At 35.7% G+C, this 23,825-nt stretch overlaps 1 long non-coding RNA gene across 3 annotated transcripts in view; it reads right to left on the bottom strand.

The window, feature by feature from the left end:
* Positions 1 to 23,825, bottom strand: part of LOC111097779 — a 115,120-nt gene that overhangs the window by 19,739 nt on the left and 71,556 nt on the right. For all 3 annotated transcript variants that reach the window (XR_005366137.1, XR_005366138.1, XR_005366136.1), the window contains exon 5: positions 21,188 to 21,272. This is a non-coding gene — a long non-coding RNA (uncharacterized LOC111097779). The remainder of the gene's footprint in view (positions 1 to 21,187; positions 21,273 to 23,825) is intronic.

The following is a 23,825-nucleotide window of genomic DNA, read 5'->3' as shown; positions in this document are numbered from 1 at the left end:
GGAAGATTACTTTGAGCTTGAGGTCAAGGAGACCTGCCAGGCTTATTTGTCAGGGCAAGTTGAAGGTTTAGACTGAAGCTCTTGTGGAATCTCCAAGGTTCTAGAGGAGGCAGGGGATGAAAAAGAGAGGGCATCTCACAGTTTGAGTGCCAATGAGTAGCTGACAAGAAATGACATGGACAGATCAATCTCCCCTTCCCTGAACTTTGGCTGCAGTCTTTTACAAACACTCCTGTGAAGACATGTGTGCCTATGATCTTGGTGCACCTCAAAACTTGACAATGTGTTTCCTAGGAAAGCCTGTGAAATATGAATTGACGAGAAAATTTCATCTGCAGGTCAGCACACACAGCCTAAGAAGTTTTTGCTCTTCAACCAGCCTAAAGCTAAAACCAGGCTATTTTCACTCTTTGGTTAGCTAAATTCATTTTAATACTGCACCGTCAGTATTTTATTTATTTGTCTGGATGCCACATTTCCTCTCCCAAATCTCTCTTGCATAAATGATTTACTATTTGTTCCTAAAGCTGAAGATTCCATGCCTTGTCTCTTTTTTTTTCTGATAAGAGGATATTGCAGCAGCTTTCCTTTTATGTTGCTGATGGTTTTTATTTTGTTAATTCAAAGTTCAGCAAAGTAACTAGTTTAGTACGGCACAGAAAACCAAGAGGTTCAGCCCTCGAAATGACTAAGACAGTAAATCTTCACTGGCCCATTATCACATACAACTCTGTTGAATTTGCTTTCCTAAAAAAGTAAGTTAGTAAAGTATGGTTCTTAAAATAGGTTTTACATTTTCTTAACTCTCTAAACTAAGCATCTTTAACTACAGGACACTTAAGGTCCTTAAGATAAAGTTATGAAAAAACAGTTTTACAATGGAAACCCATAAATCTTGGGGAGGGGGGGAAGGGAGCAATTCTTTCTGAGTATACCCTCCTTAGGTCTTCACATAGAAATGTAGAGTGCTTTACATTTAAGATGGGGATTACACGGTTTAAATGTTTTTTCCTCCAATTTCTTTTAAGGCAGCACTTGAGGTGTTAATTTACAATAGGAAAGTTATATGTTATAGTTCTTTAGGGTGGTGGTCACTAGACTAAGCTAAAAGATTTAAAATAAAAGCATCAGCAAACAAACTGACAAAATTAATTCATCAGGTCAGTGTTGAACTACTGTCTAAACTCTAATTTTACAAAATGCAAGTCAACAGAAAGTCTTTTTTCATACTAAAAAGGCTGCAAGCAAAGTAGAGGCCTGATTCCCAATTTTCTTCCCTTGGGATTTGGGGACTAAATTGGTTATAGAACCCCACATGGCTCTCAGAACCCTTCACAGTTTCTTAAATTGCCTTATTCTTTCTAGCCTATAGTCCCACCCTGGACAGTAACAAATACTCTATGCATTTCAGGAAAGACGAGGAATAAAAAAGCATCAACCTAGTGGTTAGGTACCAATGGAGTCAGTGCATTAAATGCAAGGACAGGAAGTGGCAAAAACCTGCTCAGATGTTTTTGTGATGCTTTATAAGCGGGTTTCTCCAGTTTTAAATTGGTTATATTTCTATTCGGGAACTTTGGTTTATATTTAGGTATGGGTTTTTTCACTCACAGAAAATTATGGAATAATTCACAGTCTAAAATAAAATGCACACAATTCATTATATCAAACATTATATGCAATATATTAAGAAAAAAGGCATGGATTTGAAATTCTCATCAATAAATATAGTCTTCATTTACTAATATGTGAGTAAATTAGACTTAAAATCAAATAAAACAAAATAAAGTGTACCCTTTAGTACATCTCTTTTAAAAACTGGCAGATCAAGTCAATGAAAACAAATGAGGATACAGAGAATGGATTAACACAGTTACAAACTAAACCTTATAGACGTACAGGAATTCATACCAAATACACAGAAAATAAAGATATTTTTCCCAAAAGCCCATGGAGCTATTATAAAAAGCAGTCTTGTATTAGGCCACAAAAACAGGTCCCATAACATTTCTGAAGTTGAAACCATAGATGTTACATTCTCTGACCATATTGCAATACACATACCAGACACACAATAGCCCTGAGTCCAGACATTTGGAAATTTTAAAATAGGCTTCTAAGTGACCCTTGGGTTAACAAGAAAGAAACATGATGAAATCACAGAACCTTTCGAAATCAATGACTACGACAGCTTCACACATCAAAAGTTATGAAAGTTAGAGATGTGATATGAGAAGCTGCTGTTGAGAACTTTGAAGATAGAGCAAGAGAACCATGAGTCAAGAAGTGCCGTGGCCTAGAAACTAGGAACGACCTTTAGCTTACAGCCAAAAAACAAATGGGGACCTTAGTCCTACAAACATAAGAACTGAATTCTGCAATAGTATGAGTGAGCACGAAACACATTCTCCCCTGGAGCCTCCAGAAAGGAATGCAGCCCTACAGATATCTTGATTTTTAACTCAGTGAGACCAGTGTCAGACTTCTAACGTACAGAATTGTAAAATAGTAAATTTGTGCTGTTTTAAACCAATATGTTTGTGGTGATTCGTTATGGCAATGATAGAAAACTAATATAGATTTGGTACCTGAAGTGAGGGGCTGCTGTAACAAATACCTAACTGTGTGGAAGAGGCTTTGCAATGGGGTGGTAGGCAGAAGCTGGAAGAATGTCGGGAAGCATGATAGAAAAAGTCTAGATTGCATTGAACAGACAACAGAAATATGTGCTTTAAGAAATTGTATCCTTCAGTTATATGGAAAGCAGAATTTATAAATGATGAAACTGGGCAGTTAGCTGAGACTTCCAAGCAAGTATTGAAGGTGTAAATGGGTTTCTTCTAGTTGCTTATGGTAAAATGTGAGAGGAAAGAAAGAAATTGAGTCAAGGACCGGTAAGCAATTAGGATTCAGGATTTAATGTTTGGGAAATTCTCCTCCTACTCAGATTAGAAAAGAAAACTAAAATCAAGAGATTCACTGTCAGGGAAGTGTACTCTAGAGAAAAAACTGAGAGTATGGCTGGACAAACTTTTGCTGATACCTCAGAAAAATCCAAAGTTCAGAGTACTCAGTCACACAAAAGTTCTTTGAAGAGATTAGGATGTGACTCACAGATCCCCTCAAGCAAACCAAAGAGGAGCTAGGAAACTTTAAAGACTTTGTCTCTCAGATATCTCAGCAAAATCCAAAAATAGAGATGGAATTATCTAGGAAGGATCTGTGGATGAGCCTATTATCTAATAGTGTCGATCCCTGTGGCATACATGGGAGACCCACAAAGTTCTTGAGCATTTTATATCAGCAGGAATACTGTCAGCTTGGACCAAAAGAGGCAGAGAGAGCTTGAAAAGAAACAAGGATGTGAGATTCTCACTATTCTACAGGCAGGAAACAGGCTGATAAAATCACACAGCTGCAAAAATGTATTTCTTTCATGAAAAAGAAAGAATGACTCATCCCATGCACCATAGAGGATTATTCCAGACCTTGAAACTTAATGGAGTTTCCCAGCTGGATTTCGAAATTGCTTGGAACCAGTGACTTATTCTTTTTTAACCTCCTTCCATTTTCTCCCTTTTTGAACTGGAATATGTTAAGTGTTATCCTATGCTTGTCCTACCAGTGTATTTTAGGAACAGATAACTTGTTTTTAAGTTTCACAGGTCCACAGATGGAGGGGAAATTGTGCCCTACGATGGATTATACCCTGAGTCTCACCCGTACCTGATTTAGACGATGAGAAATAGAAAACTAATACAAGATGTAAGGAAAATGGAATAAAATATACAATTAAAAATTACCTTTTTATTTAACAGACATTTAACAGACTTTCTTGCATGCTTACTTATTCAAAGCACCGAACTTAAATATAAAGTTATTTATTTATAGGTAGTAGTTGCTACTATGATTTTTAAAGATCAGTATAAATGCAAATCCAAAAATTACCATCTTTATAGAGTTTCATTTTCTTTTCAGAATAAAAATGAGGATCTCAATAATCTTTTCCCATAAAAAGATTATGCTGTAATCTCACATTTTACTAAAGTTATTCTTACCACCAATTAGCACAAAGTAATATACATATAAATTTTAGCATAGTTGAGTCTCATACGACTTTAGGGAGATAAAACGAATTTAACAATATTATCCCATTTCGTAGAAGGGAAAAGTAGATACTACTTGGTGGAGAAAAAAACTTGCCTAAGGAAACATGCAAACTAATGATTGATTTGGAGTAGAACATGTTTACTGAGTTGGGGCTTTTGCCTAGTGTATCAACTACTGTCATATATTTCTGTCATATATTTACCTTGAGTAAAATTGTGACTGATCCTCAATCTCAGGGAATGTGTGCTAATATCTTTTCCTCTAATTAGGTATTGGAACAATACAATTTTAGAGTTAAATGGTGAAAAATTAAAAGTGCTCCCTTTAACATTAGGAACAAGGGAAAGAAAAAAAAAAGGAACAAGGGAAAGTTGCTCACTTTTACCACTTCTATTCAATATAGAACTGAAAGTGCCAATCAGGGCAATCAGGAAGAAAAAGAAATAAAAGAATCCAAATAGGAAAGGAAAAAGTAATATTATCTCTGTTTTCAGATGACACAATCTTTTATGTAGAAAAACCCTAAAGATTCCCCACAAAAACCTGCTGGAACTAATAACCAAATTCAGTAGTTTTAGGATACGAAATCAACACACAAAAAATCAGCTGATTTTCAACACATGAACAATGAATAGTCTGAAAAGGAAATTAAGAAAAACAATCTCATTTATAAATAATATCATCAGAATAAATAAAATACTTATGTATGTACTTAACCCAAGAGGTAAAAGACCTGTACACTGAAAATTGCAAAATATTGCTGAAAGAAATTGAAGAAAAAAATAAATGGAAAGATATTCCATGCTTGTGGATTGAAAAGGACTTATTATTATTAAAATGTCCAAGTTGCAGAAAGCAATCTATGCATTCAATGCAATCTCTATCAAAGTCCCAATAATATTTTTTGCAGAAAGAAAAATACATGCTAAAATTCATATGTAATCTTCAGGGAACCCAAATAGCCAAAACAAACTTAAGAATGAAAAACAAAGCTGGAGGCCTCAAACTTTCTGATTTTAAAACATATTGCAAAGTTGCAGTAATCAAAACAGTTTGATACTGGCATAAAAACAGAGTAGACCAATTGAACAGAATGGAGAACTCAGAAATAAGCCCTCAGGTATACAGTGAAATAATCTTTGATGGAGGTGCCACAGATACACAATGGGGAGAGGTTAGTCTTCAAACTGTACTGGTAAAACTGGACAGCCATAGGCAAAAGAATGAAGGTGGATGCTGACCTTATATCATATACACAAATTAAGTCAAAATAGATTAAAGACCTCAACATAAGACCTGAAACTATAAAACCCCTAAAAGAAAATACAGAGGATGGCTTCATTTGGCAATGATTTTATGGACATGACATGAAAAAAAGAAAAAATAGAACTACATGAAACTAAAAAACTTCTCTGCAGCAAAAGAAACAAACAGAGTGAAAAGACAACTTTGGAATGGGAGAACATACTTGCAAACTATATATCTTATAAGGGGTTAAAATCAAGAAGATATAGAGGACTTTTACAACTCAACAACACCAAACCAACACAAATCAGAAATGGACAGAGGACTTTAGTAGGTATTCCTCTGAAGAATATACAGACAAGCTGACAAGCATATAAAAAGATACTTAATATCACTAATTATCAGAGAAATGCAAATAAAACCATAGTAAGATATTACTTCACATCCATTACAATGGCCACTATCAAAAAACCTGAAAATAAAAAAGTGTTGGGGAAGATATGGAGAAATTGGAACACTTGGGCACTGTTGGTGGGGATGTAAAATGATGCAGTTGTTATAGAAAATAGTATGGAGTTAAAATCAAAATATTAAAAATAGAATTACAGGGGCAGCCCAGGTGGCTCAGTGGTTTAGTGCTGCCTTCAGCCCAGGGTGTGATCCTGAAGACCTGGGATTGAGTCCCACATCAGGCTCCCTACATGGAGCCTGCTTCTCCCTCTGCCTGTGTCTCTGCCTCAATCTCTCTCTCTGTCTCTCTGTGTCTCTCATGAATAAATAAAATCTTTAAAAAAAATTAGAATTACTATATGACCAGCAATCCCACTCTCATGTATATCCAACAGAATTGAAAACAGGGACACAAAGTGGTACTTGCAGACCCATGTTCACTGCAGCATTATTTACAGAAGTATAACAGGTACAACAGGTACAAGTAACCTGTACAAGTAAATGTCCGTCAAATACAATGGATGAATGGATAGAAAATATGGTATATATATACAATAGAATAATAAAAATTTTTTTAGAATAATAACATTTTTTATTAAAATTAAAATATACATACAATTGCCTTTTAAAAAAAGGAAATCCAAAAAAAATTAAAATAAAAAGGACATCCTGCTATAAACTACAAGATGGATGAACCTTCAGGATGTTATGCTAAGTGAAATAAGCCAATCGCTAAAAGACAAATTTTGCATGATTTCACTTACATGAAGTATCTAAAATAGTCAAACTCTTAGAAACAGAAAGCAGAATGTGGTTGCCAGGGTCTAGGGGAAGTGGGCAAAGAGGAGTTGTTCAGTGTGTATAGAGTTTCAGTTTTTCAAAATGAAGTTTTAGAGATCTGTCATATAACAATATGTATATACTTAACATCATATACACTTAACAATGGTTAAGACAGTAAGTTTTACGTATGTACTTTTTATCACAATAAAAAAAAGCCTTACACTTACTATATTGATCTGTATCTACAAATGGCATAATTACAATTCAATCCCTAATTTGAAAATTTCAGAGAGTTCAAATGTTAATTGAAATGGATTATTTAAATTAAATTGCTAGAGCACTACTTCAGTATTATTGCACTCCTAATTATGAACTCAATATTATTGAAGTACTAATAAATATATTAAAACATTGTTAAAAAAAGTAGTTCCTTCTGAAGAATGATCATCAAAAAAATGATTCATTTTATGATGTAGAGAATACTGTTTCAAGCTAACGAAAACCAATGCATTTTTTAAAGAGATCTTATTTATTTATTCATGAGAGACAAAGAGAGAGAGAGAAAGACAGAGAGAGAGACATATAGGCAGAGGGAGAAGCAGGGTCCCCACTAGGAGCACAATGTGGGACTCGATCCCTGGACCCCAGGATCATGCCCTGAGCCGAAGGCAGACACTCAACCACTGAGCCACCCAGGCATCCCCCAATGCATTTTTCCCCAATGCATTTTTATAGCAATTAACAACATGTGGTTAATTATTATGTGTAGGATTTTCTATATAATATGATTCATTTTTTATAAGAGCGAAATTTGTTGGTTTGAGAAGTACAGTACTTTTGATGTTTTATTGTAAGTTAGACTTTAATAAACTTTGGAATTGTATATGAAAAACAAAGAGTTTTCTAAATAGGTTTTAAAGTTGATTCAAAAATATCTTTTAGGGAATAATCTTCATAGATTTGACATCTACATAAATAAAGTCTGTTCCACATTTAAAACATGTATTTGAAGCATCGTCTTTATGTAAATCACTATACTTGGCATTGTGAGAAATATAAAAATGAATCGATTCAATCCCTGGACTCAAGGTTCCTGTGTTACCAAGGTAATTTAAACCATTTTTGATTCGTTAAACTGTGTTCCAATGAATTATTTAACTTCGCAACTCTCCTTGATTATTCCCTCATCAAGTAGTCTAAGGCTTTCTTCTCATATCAAGGTGGTTCTCAAATGTGGGTCAAAGTCGAATAACCTGAGGATCTTTTGGAATACATACATATGAGGACCACATCGTCAGATTTCTGACTCCGTCTGCGGTGGGATTTGGACATTTGTGTTTTTAAAAATGTCCAGGTGACTGGAACTAGGGGTAGGACTAGGAATGACTGAAAAAGGGCAGAAGGTGTCTTTTTAGGGTAATGGAAATATTCTAAAATTAGATTGTGATGATTGCCCAGCTCTATAAATTTACTAGAAATTACTAAATTCTGCAATTTAAATGGTGAATTTTATCATATGTAAATTATACCTTGATAAAGTAGATAAGAAAAAAAGCTATGGGATATGGTCAGGTTGTTACTCAAGGAGTGTATAGTCTCTTTAGATGTGTCTATTGGTAAGAAAAAGACTGAAAAGGAATGAACATAATTCAACATAAGAAATTGGAAAAGAACAAAAGCAACAAAAATAGAAGTAAGTAATAAAGATCAAAATAGAAACTTGATGGAAATAAACTCTTCAAGTCCCAAACTGCTTTTTTAAAAAGAATAACTTAATGAACAAACCTTGAGCAAATCTAACAAACAAAAAATGGAAAAAAACAATATAATAACACAAAAAATAAAATAGAAGTACAACCACAAATACAGGAGATATTAAAAATATTAGAATAGCGCTTGCAACTTCATAACAATACATTAAGAAACTAGATGAAGTAGAAGAATTTCTAGGACAATATAAATTTGCCAAACTATATGGAAGGTAAAAAATAGATCGATATCCTTAAAATATTTTTAAGTTAGGAAAAATTTTCCTCCCCCAGTAGTTCCAGACCCAGATAATATTGTGAGAAAATTTTCTCAAATGTTCAAGGTACAGGTAACTTCTATGTCATTTAAACTGTTTTGGAGAGTAGAAAAAGATTAAAATCTGTCAAATTCCTTCTATGTGTTTAATATAAGGTTTATACCAATATCAGACAAAAATTATACAAAAGAAACAATGAAAACATTCTAGCCTAATCTCATTCATAACTACAGGAATTTAGAACCTAAATTAAACATTACCAAACTAAATATAGTGGTATAGGAAAAAACAACACATCATGATCAAATAGAATTTAGAAATGGAAGAATGGTTCAACATCAGAAAATACACTACTTTATAGCATTAATATAGTGAAGGTCATTTATTCATTTTGAGAGAGAAGGCAATACTAACACTTGATAAAATTTTAGTAACCTAGGAATAGAAATACTTAATTTGATAAACAGTATTATCAAGAAGTCAATAGCAAACTTCATATGAAATCTTAAAGCACTAGAGATATAATGTCACTGGAATTAGAAACAAGACAAAAAGCTTATCATCATTAATATTGTTCAACAATGATCTGAAAACTCTAACCAATGTAGTAAGACACACAAACTTGTTTCATTCTCTTTCTCTGTGGATAGACGCATACACACACGCACACACACACACACACACACAAACACAACACACACGGAGATAAAACATAAGGAGAGAAATACTAGAAAATATTAAGCAAAATGTCATGCTTATTTATCTAAAAAAAAGATACAAAATGACTTAGAAAAAACTATTAAACAAGAAATTTTAGTAAGGAGGACAGGTATAAGATCAAAATACAAATTACTAACAGCTTTTGTAGACACCAGCAGTAACTTATTAGAAAGAATCAAAAAGGACCCCATTTGTTTTACCAACAAAACTACCAACTACAGTGGAATAAATGTATCCAAAAATACACACGATGTGAAGAAAACTATAAAACTTTCTAGAAATTATTAAAGGGCCCAGGAAAAGAAAAAAAGAACATGCTATTATTCTAAATGGTAAGATGAGATATAAAGATCACCTCAAATTTAAAAACTCTAACAGAAAAAAAAATAAAAACTCTAACAGGATTTTTTTAAAGATTTTATTTATTTATTCATGAGAGACGCACAGAGAGAGGCAGAGACACAGGCAGAGGGAGAAACAGGCTCCACACAGGGAGCCCGACACGGGACTCGATCCCGGGGCTCCAGGATCACTCCCTGAGCCGGAGGCAGGCACCAAACCACTGAGCCACCCAGGGATCCCCTCTAACAGGATTTTTTAATGGAAATTTGCAATGTAATTCCAAGTTTATTTGAATGAGTAGATTAGCAATGATTGCAAAGCAAATTCTAAGAATAAAAATAATGAGAAGGAACTCCTTTAACAAAGCTTATGATAAAGCAAAAGTAATTAAAATAGTATAATATTGGCACAGAAATAGATCAATTGAGGGATCCCTGGGTGGCACAGCGGTTTGGCGTCTGCCTTTGGCCCAGGGCGTGATCCTGGAGACCCGGGGTCGAATCCCACGTTGGGCTCCCGGTGCATGGAGCCTGCTTCTCCCTCTGCCTGTGTCTCTGCCTCTCTCTCTCTCTCTCTCTCTCTCTCTCTCTCTCTCTCTGTGTGACTATCATAATAAATTAAAAAAAAAAAAAAGAAATAGATCAATTGAATAAAATAATATTCAGATCCATATGAATTTTAAATTTAGTATATGAAAAAGTATGTCGGGTAGCCCGGGTGGCTCAGCGGTTTAGCGCTGCCTTCAGCCCAGGGCGTGATCCTGGAGACCCAGGATCAAGTCCCACGTCAGGCTCCCTGCATGGAGCCTGCTTCTCCCTCTGCCTGCGTCTCTGCCTCTCTCTCTCTCTCTCTGTGTCTTTCATGAATAAATAAATAAAATCTTTAATAAAAAAAAAGAAAAAGAATGTCATTTCAACCATTGTGTAAAGAATGGGCTAATCAAAAGTTTGAGATCAACTGGATGGCCATTTAATAGAAAAAATTACAATTCTCTTCATACCACACATTTGAAAAACTAAAATCCAAAGGGATTAAATAGTGAAATGAAAAAAAAGTAGAACTATAAAATTTCTAGAATAAAATATAGGAAATATTTAATAAAATTGAGAAAGATCTCCCTAAGTAAGGTACAAATCTCAGAAGCCACACACACACACACACACACACACACACACACACACACAAAGGTGGAGTGATGATTGCATAAAAACATAAACTTTCTGTAAAAATAATGAAGAAAGTATTCCTATTCCTAGTATAAGAAAACTCCTACAAATAAATAAAAGGCAACACCCAATAAGAAAAGGGCAAAAAATATGAACAAGTAGTCTTCAAAAACCCCAAATGCTAACACCTAATAGGTATATGAAAAGATGTTCAGCTTTGCTGGCAATTAGGAAAATGCAAATTGAAAAGGTGATCCTATTTTTGTCCATCAAATTACAAAAAGTTAAACATATGGATGAAGTCCAGGATTGTCTAGGATATGGAGAAAGAAAACTCATACTTCTGGGGCAGGCTGAATTGTGACAGCCTATTTGGAGTGACAAATAATTGTCAAATAATAAATATCATCACAATGTGCCAAAAACTATCAAAAGCAAATATATATGTATATTTGAAAGATTTATTTATTTGAGAAAGAGAGAGTGAGAGAGCAGTGGGGAGGGGCGAGAGAGTCCTAAACAAACTCCATGCCGAGTGCAAGCCTAACACAGGACTTGATCTTATGACCCTGAGATCACAACCTGAGCTGAAACCAAGAGTCTGTCACTTAACTGACTGTGCCACCCAGGCAACCCTCAAAATTAAAAATATTTTTAATTTGAAGCTTTAGATTTGTACTCTATAGAAATACTTGTACAAGTGTGCAAGATTGTATATATAAGGCATATTATTTGTAATAGCTCAAACTATTAGAGCTCAATGTCAACAATAGGAGAATGGCTAAATGGATGCTGAAGTAGTTATAAAATGGAAACTCCTCAGTCATTTAAAAATCAGAAGGTAGTCTGAATGAATTATGAATTATTAAGTGAAAAACTTATCCAACAATATGTAAGGTAGGGCTTCATTTTGTGAAAACATATTAAGTATAAGCCTGAATATTCTCAAAAAAAGTCTGGATAGATACCAAAAGTTTGACTGTGTTTACTGCTTCAGGATGGGTGTGGAAAGAGGTAGGGCTGTATTGTAAGTGATTGGCGATTTTTACTTTTTACATTATAAATTATTTTTATATATGTATGTGACCTATAAATAATTCCATATTCATTGAGATACTGTGCAACAAAAATAATAGAAATAAAATGGATGTATACAAAAGAATATGAGAAGAGGGTCAAGTGTACAAAAATATATTTCACAGAAATTACAATTTACAGCTAGATAGAATGGAAATAAACTAGAACTCCCCTAAAACCTAAACAAGAAGGTATTTGAACCCAAACCCATTTTTTATGCTTTTGTATGAATTGCAAGCCCACTGCAAAATTTAGGGACTTAACTGATACCTGATCCACACATATTTCTAGAACAACAACAAAAAATAGTGGAGTATTGAAAGATTCATGCATTCTGTTTTGGATCTGGGCCCACCCACACAAGTGAAAAACACCACAGACATCGATCCTTGCCTCTGGAGTTCGTCTAGATCATCATCTACCTTTTCATTCCAGAAAAGCTATTCTTCACTCTGAGCTTAGTTGGAGGAGGAAAAGAACAAGAAGAAGGGGAAGAAAGAAGAAAAGAAGGAGGAAGAGATGAGGAGGAAGAGGTGGTAGAAGAAGAGATTTGCCCCATAATACAAATACAGTTCTAAAGCTGAATGATCATCCCAACGCACACGGCTGTAAGGCTACAGATCTAGCCGAAAACTGCAAGTATATTTGGTCTCAATTTGGACTCCAAGTCAACACTAAGTAAGGTGGCTTTTGCTTTCATTTTGATGCTGGCAGGCTGAGTCCAGGGACCTGGAGGGGTCCTGCAGGACGACCCAAGAGGGCCCCTGGCTTCACACAAGATGGAAATGAAAGGTGAAGCAGCAGGAGATGAAAGCAGAGTTTATTGAAGATACAGACAGAACAGATAACAGACGGAGTGAGTATCTGGGAGACTCAGAAAGGAAAGGAGGGAGTCTCCTCTATATTCTGGGCCTGGGGTTTTTACTGGGCACAGTGGTCTGGTGCACGCATCCTCTCAGGTTTCCAGGAACCAGTTAGAACAAAGATGAGAGCCTAGGTGTCATTCCTTGGAGCCAGGGGGTCTTGGAGATAGATGTCTAACTTCTGGTGGTATGGAATTGGCATGTGATGGCCTCCTCTGTCATTCTCACTGGGTCCTTTCTCAGATGTTATTTATCCCAGAGAACCATTAACTCCTTGTCTCTTACAATGCACCTGTAAGGTGGGGTGGGGGTGCAGATCCTAGCAAGGATAGAAGCAGGAAAAAAAGCAAAAAGCAGATTTTTATGGAATCTTTCATTTTGCCAGTTTCAATTTCAGTAGTTTCTTTAAAAGAGGATATACATTTTTTATAACTAGATAGAGCCAAACAAAAGCCCAAATTGACTAGACAGTCATAAAATTTCATATAATGACAGGATTATCTAAAGTAATCAGAGATTTGGCATTGCTTTCAGTTCAATGAGTTTTTCTTAAAATTGAGCAGCTTGGCTAGAGAAGATTTATTAATTCAGAGTCTGTTGTCCTAGGGCAATCAAAGAAACTTATAGCAATGACTAATGTTCATCAAAATTTATGAATCCCTTTTGTAATTGTGACTTTATAAGACTGAATAGTCTTATAGTATTTCAAAATCTGATTTCACTGAGCCAAAGGCAATTCCTCAATGTGAAATAAGTGAGGACTTCAGGTAACATCTGCAAAATCCACACAATTTGAGTCTCACTACCTGTACCTCCTTGAAAAAATACATGATATATTTGTTTTTCCTTTCCCAGACTTCAGTTCCATTTCCTCACTTTCCAGCCACATCAGTAAGAAAATACAATCCTTTGAGCCATGATGGAGAGTCTCAAGTTATATTATACAGGCATTTATTCCCAAAGACCAGGAGCCAAGACAACTTCAGTTAAAAAAAAAAACAAAAAACACATCAATGTAATTTCCTTTATTTAGCTACTCAACTGCTTTAAAATAAACAAATGTTGTGGGGCACCTGGGTGGCTCAGTCAGTTGAGTGTCAAGTGTCGGCCTCTTGATTTTGGCTCAGGTCATGATCTCAGGTGGTAAGGTTGAGCTCTGCATAGGGCTCTGTGCTGAACATGGAGTCTACTTGTTCCTCTCCCTCTAACCCTCTTCCTCCATGTGTGCTCTCTCTCTAAAATAAATAAATAAAATCTTTTTTTTTAATTAAAAGAAATATTTCTTCAAGTTCTTTCAAAGATCCCATATGTTGGTGGCAATGAAAGGCATTGAAACAAAGAAAATTCACATGCTCCATCACATGGGAAAATGTCTCACACTTAACAAGTTAAAAGCACACACACACACACACACACACACAAAAGGCACAAATATCCAGAGACTGAAACAAAAGAAAGAATAAACAGATGGACCTTCTTTTCCTTTGTCTTACAGGCGTTGTATCTGTGCCAAATAAGCCCCTCTATATCTGGGGAACATGTAGAACAAAGATCAAGTAAAAGGAGATAGGAAGAAAACATAGTACTTCAAGAGAATGTCTTATAAAGTAATAGGTTTCATACTTGCCAATGGCTGATGATCTCTGCAGGCAAATACAAAAGAGGATTTCTAAAATATTTGATCCGCAGTGGCCCAAAACATATGCTTAAGTAGTCAAGTTTCCAAGATGACTACTTTAAAAGCTCATACTCCTTTTGGGTGAGATTGTTTTTAAAACAGCATCATTATCTTATCTTTTCCTGATAAATCTAATTCTTTAATATCCTTTAAAATAGCTGATAAAAGGGAAAAAGAGCCCTAGTAATAATTACAATTCGTTTTTAAAAAATTTTTATTTTGAAATAATTATAGATACCAAGGAAGTTGCAAATGTGGTTTAAGAATCCCATGTGCCCTTCATGGTGCCCTCTTACATGGCTATGGTATAAACCGAAACCAGGAAACTGACCTTGGTACATCACTACTGATGTACCAATCACAGGTGGTCGGTTACTCAGTTTCTGCCATTTTTGCGACCTGTATTCATTTGTGTGGGGAGGGGGGAAGGTGTAGTTTTATACAATATAATCTCATGTATATTGATTGCACCACTGCATCAAATTCGGCAAAAAAAAAAAAAATTCAGCAAAACAATTTCCTGGTGTTATTACTTTCTTTTAATCTCCCCCACCTCATCCCCTCTGTGTGTCATCTAGTTACCATTAACCTCTTTTCAGTCTCTATAGTTCTATTATTTAAAAGACATAATATAAATAGAATCTTACTGCATTTAGCCTCTTGAGATTGAATTTTTTTCACTCAGCATAATGCTCTTGACGTCCATTTGGGCTGTTTTCCTCTACCAATAGTTTATTCCTTTCTATTGCTGAGTAATATTCCATTGCATATCATACAGTTTGTTCAACCATTCACCCACAAAAAGAGCATTTGGGCTGTTTTCAGTCCTTTGCTAGTCAGAATAAAGCTTCAGTGAACACCCACGTACAGGTTTTATGTGAACATGAGTTTTCTTTTTTTTGAGATACACATCCAAGAGTGTGATTGCTGAATTTATGTTTACTTTTGTAAGAAAATGCCAAACTGTTTTCCAGAGTGGCTGTACCATTTTAAATCTCCACCTGCAATATATGATAGATCTAGTTTTTCTATATCCTGACCGGTGGTATAATCACTTGTGGCTCAGTTGGTTGAGTGTCCGACTCTTGATCTCAGCTCAGGTCTTGATCTCAGGATTGTGAGTTCAAGCCCTGCATTGGGCGCTGCACTGGGCATGGAGACTACTTTAAAAAAAAAGAAAAAAAAAGAAAAAGAAGACACCTGGGTGGCTCAGTCAGTTAAGCATCTACCTTTAGCTCAGGTCATGATCTCAGGGTCCTGGGATTGGGCCCCACTCAACAGGGAGGTCTTGCTTCTTCCTCTTCTTCCCCTCCCTTTACTCATGCTCTCTCTCTCTTAAATAAATAAATGAAATCCTTAAAAAATGTATATATATATATATATATACACACATATATACACACACATATATATACACACACACATATATATATACACACATACTTAGAAAAAATCTGGAAGTATATATTAAAAATAATAGTTCTTTCTAGATAATGATTTAAACATTCCACAATGAGTATTTCCACAATGAGTATTTCCACAATGAGTATTCCACAATGAGTATTTCTTATAATTCTTATAATTTTTTTCAAAAGTTTCTTTTAATAGTTTTCTTTCGAAAGTTTTTGTTTAAAATGTGAAAGCCAATTATCACTCATCTTTTGTGTTTTCTGTTGTTGTTTTTTTAAAGATTTTATTTATTTGTTTTAGAGAGAGAGAGCACATGGGGAGGGGCAGAGGAAGAAGGAGAGAGAATCTCAAGCAGACTCCCTGCCAAGAGCCTGACAGGGAGCTCGATCTCAGGACCCAGAGATCATGACCTAAGCCAAAACCAAGAGTCAGACACTCAAGTGACTGGGCCATCAAGGCATCCCATGGTTTTTTAAATATTTATTTATTTACTTGAGAGAAAAGACAGAGACAGAGAGAGTGAGAGAGAGTGAAAGCAAGCTTGAACTCGAACTTGAACCCCAGCATGGGACTCGATCTCATGACCCTGAGATCATGACCTGAGCTAAAACCAAGAGGCAGATGTTCAACCTACTGTGCCAACCAAGCATTCCTGTTTTCCTGTTTTGGTTTTTTGTTTTTTAACTATGCTAAATATGGGGCTCAAACTCAGGACCCCAAGATTAAGAGTCACATGCTCTACTGACTAACCAGCCAGACACCCCCCAGCTACCACTTATTGAGCTGTAATATGTGGTAGGTGCTTTATAGACATTATCTAATTGAATTTTGAAATGACGTTATGAGATAGGTGCTGTTATTCTTTACAAAACAAGAAGTTGAAATCCAGAAATGTTAAAAAAAAAACTTTTAAAATGTCATGGCCAGGGAGGTGGGTGGGGGATGGGCTAGATAGGTGATGGGTATTAAGGAAGGCACTTATTATGATGAGCACTGGGTGTTGTATGCAAGTCATGAATCATTGAATTCTACTCCAGAAACTAATACTCCACCGTATGTTAACTGACTAGAATTTAAATTAAAAGAATTTTTAAATGCCATGGCCAGAAAGTGGTACCAAAATGTAAACTCCATGAGACTGAGGATGTTGTCTGTTTTGTCCACTATTATATCCCTAGGATCTAGAACTCACTAAATATTTTTAAATGAATAATAGGCAGAGCCAGGCTTTGTACCCAAATATGTCTTACTCCAAATCCTCTATCCAAACTCTTGCTCTAAACCAACATTCCAAAGAAGACCTTCTGCAGTTTATGACCTTGATAAATGTGTTCCTTCACTCTTAATTTATTTCACATTTAGAATAGGAATAAATGATTTTAAAAAATGAAAAATGTATGCAGAGTATGAGAATGCTCTAGGAAATATGAAGTCACATGATAGGTAAATGTGTTGCCCTGGTCAATAAATAAATTAGTTTATAGATAAGCTCAACAAACTTCGTAACATTTATATTTTATTTAACATGGTGTTTGTAGCCATTGCTAGGAAAATTTGGATATTTGACCCTAGGATGAGTTCAATTCTGAATTTATTATACTATTATTTCTATGGAAAAACTCAGCTTATCTCATAGAATTCTGACTTCTAGTGGCTTCTCTAGAAGTATAGCACCATTGGAAGATGAGTATTTTTGATAGTGCTATTCAAAATCATAATTAATTCCTTAATAGTTACATAGCCTTTTAAATTGGCATGAAATATTATTCTAGGAAGAAACCTGATATTCAAACTAGAATTTTGTGATAGATGTAGCAATGTCAACCTGAATTAAAATAAAGCTTCAACTTATGACAAACATTTCTAGTTCCTGATTAAATTTTACTAATAGAAACATAATATCGTAATTACTAGACCTCAGCCAAAAGACCAAGAAGCATGAATTAGGCACAGTTATTAAATTTATGAAAGGCCCACTTCCTTTCTTTTTTTTTTTTTTAAGATTTTAGTTATTTATTCATGAGAGACACTCAGAGAGAGGCCGAGACACAGGCAGAAGGAGAAGCAGGCTCCCTGCAGGGAGCCTGATGCAGGACTTGATCCCAGGACCCCAGGATCATGACCTGAGCCAAAGGCAGACGCTCAACCACTGAGCCCCCCAGGTACCCCTGGCCCAGTTTCTCATAAAGCAATGTTAGATCCCAAACTTCCCATCGTTGCTATTACCCCACTCCGTGTTGCTGACTAGGGTAAGGCATGAAGAGAGGGATTGAAGATGATCTTACTACAGACATGCCCTCTATCATCATTTTGACTTAATGTTTTTTGGGAGTTCAGGCCAGTGTAAAGAGAGAGATGAAACAAACCTAAGAGATGAAACAAACCTAAAAGAGAGCAATAGTGGAAGAAACAAAACCATCACTATTTGAAAACAACTGATTATGTATCTAACAAAATGCACAAGGAATCTGTCAAAATTTTTAGATCTAATAGAATAATAAATGGCCAGACAAAACATAAAATATAGAAAAGCCATTTAGATTCTTGAATAACAATAATTACAAACTAGAAAAGACTAATTTTAAAAAGGATCCAATTTATAACAGTAATAAAATATAGATAAAGAGAAATAGAGTTAATAAGAAGGGTTTATTAAAATAATAAAACATCGGGCAGTAACATCTAGAAAGAAAAAATACTGTAAAGATGTGATTCTTAATGTTACTTTCGAATCTAGTGCAATCTCAAAATAAAAATGGACTTCTCCTTAGCATTTAAATTTAAAGAATGTTATAATATTCAGTTAGAAAAGTGGTGGGGATAACAAAAATATTCTAAAAACGAGAAAGGAAATGAGCAAACAAAAGAGAAATATAAGTCAGTGAAACAGAAGAGAAGTCTCAGAAATAAACCCAGTTGTATATAAGGATTAAGAAATGACCAAGTGCAATATAAAACAATAGAGATGATTCTTAAATACATATTTTTGGAAATCATTCATTAGAAATTTGAATTAAATTATTTTAGATCAAATATTTTGGAATCCCCCCCCAAAAAAAAATATATACCAGAAGTCTTAAGTAACTAAGTAGGGTACTTTAGGTACTTATTTTTTTTAACTATGTACCTTTAAATTCATAATTAAGTAAATAAACAAGAGTGAACGTTGATCAGATCTCAAGAGATACGATAATTTTCCTTGACTTTGAGGCAATAAAAGAAACTACAGGGGGAAGGATCATGCTTTCCTACATAACGTTAAAAAGATCTATTCAACTTAAAAATAGGAAAACGAGATAGAAATTAGAGAAATCCGTTAATTTTTTGATTACTGGAACTTGCATGGCCTGTTGTATCCTCTGCACTTCGCACAGTGCCGGGCACATAGTAAATGCTCAATAGATATTTGTGAACGAATGTTGCAATAATTAACTAAGCAGACTTTGATTAATTATATAAGACAAGGAAGTGACCCTAGAGTCCAATTAGCCAGCTGCAACTAGGAATGGTGAGCGCAAATTAATTTCTTTGGCCCAGATGCATAAGAACCATGAACAGGAGGCCGCCTAATCAGCTGTGGAATGGACAAGAGGTGGGAACAACAGGTGGGCTGTGGTGCGCTATCAGGCCAAATCATGTCACACTAGAAGCATTAGCTGTTGGAGGGTGATAGCGGCCAACACGCCACACGGGTCTGGGGCAATCAGCAAATGAATGGCTTGACTCAATCAAGAAATCTTGTTCAACTTGGGAGGCCGAGGGACCAGGGTGCTGAATGACAGGACTTACAAACAGCAGACTGAGCTGTTAAACAAAGGGTGTGATTGTGTTTGGAGAGAAGAAAGAGAGGACCACATACTTCTTGTCAGTCTTTTTCTAGGATGATTATTCAATGGAGTGAAACATCCTTAAGCACTTAGGCTTGATGGTTGCTGCCTTTTCCATCTGAGACAGTCGGGGGAATTTTAACATCAGTATATGATTGTTCCCAATGTACAGTAAAAGAAATATTCGTTCAAAACCATTCAGCAGTAGGGGAGCCTGTGCAGCAAGGTGTTCTGCTTTATTTCCAGTCTATTTTGTGCTAATGGCTCACAGCATTCAGGTTATTTTTGCTGGATCAGTAAATGAATTGAGCATCATTTGGATAAGGCTAAAAACTGATCAGCGTGGTTTTGTCAAGATCTTGCTTTCTCTTTGGTCATTGGAAACATAGAGAACCAGTCTAATGTTTGCTAATGTGATGAATCTATGTGTTCCCATCTTTTTAGCCCTGTTTTCCCAGGGTGCTGAAAATAAACACATTGACAGAAATTAGGGGCACACAACCGTCCATCTTCACGGCATGTCTGGATCCAGTGTTTCTCTGCTCTGATGATACCCCCATAGGCCTATCCAGAACAATTGCTCATCTGTCACCCAGACTGGAGGATAGTCAGCTCTTCAAAAGGAGTTGAAATTTTTTTTGCAATTATTACTTGACCAGCAGATAGGTAACTTGATGGAATGGATCCAATAAGTTGGCAAGCCATTCATTTCCTAGCTATCCATATAGCAACTTCCTCAGTACAATGAGGAAAGGAGAGCAGATTTTTCAAAAACTATTTGTGAAATAGCTGGTAATGACAGGACCAGTGTTTGGCACATGTAAAATAGATATTTCTACATAGTGGTAGGATGAGAGAAACTGTTATGTCAAATATTTTTAACTTCCATGATAAAATTGGAATAATATCAAAAGTGATTATAATCTGAGGCAGTAGAATTCAATTTTCCTTGCATTATGGAGATTTCTCTGAGCAGACCCAGGTTAAACGATTGCTCTGAGGTTTGATGACACACTGATTCCTAGTGCCAACAATGACTTCAGCCTGATGGCAACCTTTACAAATTGCTTCCTGTAAATTCTTTGTGAGAATAACAAGCAATTTATTTTGCTTGAGAGTGACTTTTAGCGAAGGGCCTCCACCCAACAATCTGGATTTAATAAAACAAAATACACTTTGGTATTACAAACATCTTTTTTTTGAGATATAAGTTCCCCACATAAGTTTTTGTAAGAGGAAAGCATTTTCATTTTATAGTCCATGAAAGCCAGATGGATCCTTATGCATAGCCAGCCAACTATTATTTAGTTTATCTGGTCGGTTGGGGGGGAAGAGTGGCAGGGGACAGAAGGCCACTGAAGAATTACATGGGTGTGTGTTCGTGTAAGATATTCAAGTTAATGTTTACAAAAGTCTCTAAAGTCACAACGAGAACAATGCTTGGTCATTCCACCATTTGTTCATTTGCTTATTTAGCACATGGTACTTACTGAGCAAAAGGAGCTCTTGTAGGCTCTGCAGGGTACCATAGTTGAACAAAATAGACAATACTCTTGCTCTCATGAAACTTATATTCTAGTGAGGAAAGAGAAAATAAGCCAAAAATTACCCAAAGAAAACGAGTTTTTAAAGAGAACTCCATGTTTTTAATGGACAAGGTACAGGAATTATTTATTTACAGAAGAGTAGGTATTAGGAGAACGTGTCTTTGTGACTGGTAGTAGATAAAATCATATTAGTAAATATTTAAGCTAGGATTGCTCAGACACTGTGTATATAGTTTATGACCTTGTTCCTGAACTCATAGAGTTTACAATGCCAACCTGCAAGGTGTTCCTGCACATCATGTAGACAAAGAAGAAAGGAAGAACCATCAGATTTTTTGGTATACCATCTGAATCAGAACTACCTTGCCTTCACAGTCAGTCAGTATGAAGTAGGTTTAGAATTCTTGGGCCTTTTGGGACTTAAATAAAAATAGGAATATTTTGACACTCTGTGTCTTCTCCTATTTGGTAAAAAACAAAACAAAACAAAACACCCACAACGGTATCATTGGCACAACAGAGAAACTCTGTGTGTGTGTGGGGGGGGGGCGTGCATGTGTGTAAGAAAGAATGTCCAATCCACTTTGCTCATTTTACTGAACTATGATTAAAGGCTTCAAAAAAAAAAGTTTTTATTTAAATGGCAGATAGTGAACACACAGTGTTGCATTATTTTCGGTGTACACCATAGTGATTCAACAATTCAATACATGACCCACGATAAAGGTTTGACTGGGTTTTTTTGTTTGTTTTTTTAACAAACATAAAAAGAAGGACCTTGGCCCTTATGAGGTAAAGACCTTAAGAACTCTTTAGAACACCACCTCTGGAATCTCTGCTCTGTCTTCTATTCCCACTAACTCTTTCTTCAACTTTCCTCTTTTCAATGTTCTCTGCCAGCTGCAATCATAAATCAAAGTCTACGATCATCTCCAGATACATCAGCCTCAGATCTCGTGAAATCAAAATCACTTCATGCTTCTGCTATCCTCCAGTCCATCAGAACTACAACACTCACCTCCTCAATCTGGTTACTGAAGAAGTAATGTTCTTAAGGACCTTTCTCATGTCCCTGACCATCGTTGCTTATGGTTCAAAATTGTGCCTCTGAGCTTTTCATCTCTAAGAACATGTATTCACCTAGCAAACATGTGGCTCACATGGGACAACTGGGGCCTACAAAGAAATTGAAGGTTCATGGTCCCACTTTTATAAAGCTTATGGTTGAGGAGAGGGCCAGCTACACAGATAGCTCTAAAACAAGGCGGAAACGGGTAAGCACCATAAAAGAGAGACAAATGAAGTGCCATGTTTGCTTAGGAAGCTTCTGGTGAGGAGCCTCAGGATAGCAGCCTGTAGCAAGACTTTAAAGGACAGGTAGGATTGCACCAGAACGGGGATGAGCAAGCAGATGTGAGTTTATCTTTTTATTTTATACTTTGTTCTCTTCTGAGTACGCTATGCAGTCCTTCTCATTTTTATTTATATTCTTCAAATGAGCCTTTCCTAATAAAAAAATCTTTTTAAATCTCATAAACCTCTTTTTAATTTTCTTCCATTAATATTACTTTAAATCTTTAATAAGCTCGCTTTTAATTGGGTATTTAATCAACTTTACAGTGAAAGTTAAATAGGAATATCTAAGTAACAATAGCAATATAAACTTTCTTCAAAAAAATCTCAAATTTTGTGTTCTCATAAACCCTAAGACTTTTCCCATCCTACTGCTTGCATAAAAAATAATTGTGCATAATTTTTAGGAACCAGTATTTATCATTCTGAATTGTACATTTTTTTCTCATCTGCTATTGTTTTCTACGGTCCTTAACCCATTTTTTATGTTTCTCATATTTATCATTTCTACCAGCAATATAATGTTTTATTATATCAATGTATCACATTTGATTTGCTGTGTTCTTATTTCCCTATAGATGTGGGGGAAGGTGGGGAAGGAGGCTTTTTCTCATTTTTAGATGTACTAGTGAGTATTTCCACACACCCTGTATGCCTTTTCTTTCCTCTCAATTATCTCCTCAGTATAGGATACATTTTCTAAAGTTAAACAGGGTAATATATAATGTATGGCTAAGGGTGTGAGTGCTGGCAGTCTGGCTATGCTTGAATCTTGGCTCTACCACTTACTGTCTGAGAACTTGAGCAAATTACTTAACCTCTCTGAGACAGAGTGTCCTCATCTAAAAAATAGGAGTAATAGTAGTACTCATGTCACATGATTAATGTGAGAATTTTACGAGTTAAATATACATATAAACCCTTAGGACTATGCTTCACACATCATAAATATTCAATAATGGTAGGATTTTTTTCTAAGATTTTTTTTTTTAATTTTATTTATTTATTCATGAGAGACAGACAGAGAGAGAGAGGCAGAGACACAGGCAGAGGGAGAAGCAGGCTCTATGCAGGGAGCCTGACATGGGACTCGATCCCAGATCTCCAGGATCAGGCCCTGGGCTGAAGGCGGCGCTAAACTGCTGAGCCTCCCAGGCTGCCCTAAAGATTTTATTTTTACGTCATCTCTATACCCAATGTGAAGCTTGAACCCACAACCCTGAGATCA

This window comes from Canis lupus, chromosome 10 (assembly GCF_011100685.1).
Source record: "Canis lupus familiaris isolate Mischka breed German Shepherd chromosome 10, alternate assembly UU_Cfam_GSD_1.0, whole genome shotgun sequence".
In the NCBI taxonomy this organism is placed as follows: domain Eukaryota; kingdom Metazoa; phylum Chordata; class Mammalia; order Carnivora; family Canidae; genus Canis; species Canis lupus.
Note: the sequence above shows the minus strand (reverse complement) of the source record. Positions and strands in the feature narration are given on the sequence as shown.